The 2,085-nt window shown below is 32.2% G+C and overlaps 1 protein-coding gene across 1 annotated transcript in view; it reads left to right on the forward strand.

The window, feature by feature from the left end:
- The window catches only part of LOC107643955 (glycine-rich cell wall structural protein 1.0), a 7,088-nt gene that overhangs the window by 843 nt on the left and 4,160 nt on the right, over positions 1 to 2,085 (forward strand). The window lies entirely within an intron of this gene.

Genomic DNA, 2,085 nt, shown 5'->3' on the forward strand with positions numbered 1-2,085 from the left:
TGGGTTTTTTGGTGATGGTGGACGCGGCGGAGGAGGTGGAAATGGTGGGTATCATGGAGATGGTGGGGATGGTGGAAAAGGTGGTGGTGGTGGGTTTAATGGAAACGGAGGTACCGGTGGAAATGGAGGAAATGGTGGATTTGGCGGAGACGGTGGCGACGGCGGAGATGGTGGAAGCGGAGGAGATAGTGCAGTAGAGTCTGCAAGAGCTATACAACCATGGAAGAAGGGGGGAAATAGACTATATGGTGGTGGTGGCGGCGGCGGTGGCGGTGGCATAGGAGGCGGTGGTGGTAGATTATACCACCCTTGAAGCCTCTTTGGAACTTCAATATTCAGAAAATAATACATCACTCCTTCTCTCCTCTAATTAACCCTAATTAATAATAAATAATCATATAAGATATGATGGGTATGAGGTCATGAGGAATTGAGGATGTATATTATAAGGTTTTTAAGTTGTGACACTAATAATAATGTAATGTTTGATGTTAATGTAATGGTGCGGAAGACATGTACCTAATGTAAAATGTTTAATGCATGGCTCCATTACCCTTAATTTCTATTATTTGCTATTTTATATACGGTAAAAACTCAGTTGCAGTCGACTTAAAGTGAAGTTATATTTGAAAGTCGACTTAAAGTGAAGTTATATTTGAAAGCCGTTAGATGATTTGACTAATTTGGCTAAATTTTCATCTAATGGCTCTCGACTATCAAAAAATTTAAACAAGAAATTCAACTAAGCAAATGATTAGTGGAATTGAGTTTTCATTTAGCTTGATGAATTAGTTCTCATGTTGATTGGACTAAGAAGAAAATAGTTATTAGTTATAGATCTAAATAAGACAGTTTTTGTTTTGTTTTGCTTTCTTTAAATAACAAAAAAATAAAATAAAAAATAGAGTGGTCTAATAATTCTGTTATTACTTGATCACTAAGTAACTGATTCCTTTAGCCTACATACTAATTGTCACATTATATCAATCAATCATATTAATATTCATATCTCATATATATACTATTATTAGATATAAGATATAATTTTTATTAAAATTAAATTATAAGTCAATATAATATGTTACACCATACTATTTACACTTGTAATAATACCATAATAATTACTCAATAAACTTTTTATTCATTACCTCAAAATAAATTAAAAAACATAAACCAAAAGCTCCTATGGAGGAGGGGAATCAACAGAATTAAACTAACTTGGGCTCAAGTTAAGAGTTGGTTGAATCAGTTAATCAGTTAGATTAGTTGGAGAGTGCAATTAGGCAATAACTTAGTTATGAATATAATCGTATATAATAGACAACTACATGAATAAAAAGTTCAGTTTCACTTATAATTTTCTCTATTCATCATTCATACTCTTCACCTTCAATTCTCAATTTTCTTCAAGATCTTTGTAAGTGTTACTAAAGAGAAAGAAAAAACAAAAAAAAGCTTGAGAAGCAAGAAACTGAAGAAAACTACGACTGAATGATATTTGATTTGTGTTATACCCTAAGGTAGCGTTTGTTTTGAGGTACTGGGACAGAAACTGGGAGACTGAGACTCAGTATCATGTTTGTTGGTTCAGAGATTGATACTAAAATTTCTGTCTCTGTCCCTAAAAGTTAAGTATTTCAGTACCTCCAAAAAGTGGGACACAGGAGACTGAAATTTTTAAAGACGGAAACTGAAACTTTAATAACATTTTATACTTAAAATACTCTCATTTTAATTAATTAATTCCAATTTTATCCTTTGTACAAATTAAATTAGAGCTTCATTCTCGTTTCAATTTCTATCTCTCACTTTGCACCAAACAAAATACTGAGATTTATTTCAGTCTCTGTCTCTCAGTATCAATCTTTCAGTTTCTGTTTCTCTACCAAACGCTACCTAAATACATACATATACATAAGAGTATATTAATCAAAGATGTTAATGTTATATGATGTGAAGAGAATTCAAAGCTCTATACCTTTTAACACAAGTTTAAATTTTTAACCCAAGATTTTGAGTTATTTCATGATGAGTACTCTGTCATTTAATATATATTTGATAAAAGTGGATCCTTACTCCTTAGAG

The sequence above is a fragment of the Arachis ipaensis genome, chromosome B01 (assembly GCF_000816755.2).
Source record: "Arachis ipaensis cultivar K30076 chromosome B01, Araip1.1, whole genome shotgun sequence".
NCBI lineage: Eukaryota > Viridiplantae > Streptophyta > Magnoliopsida > Fabales > Fabaceae > Arachis > Arachis ipaensis.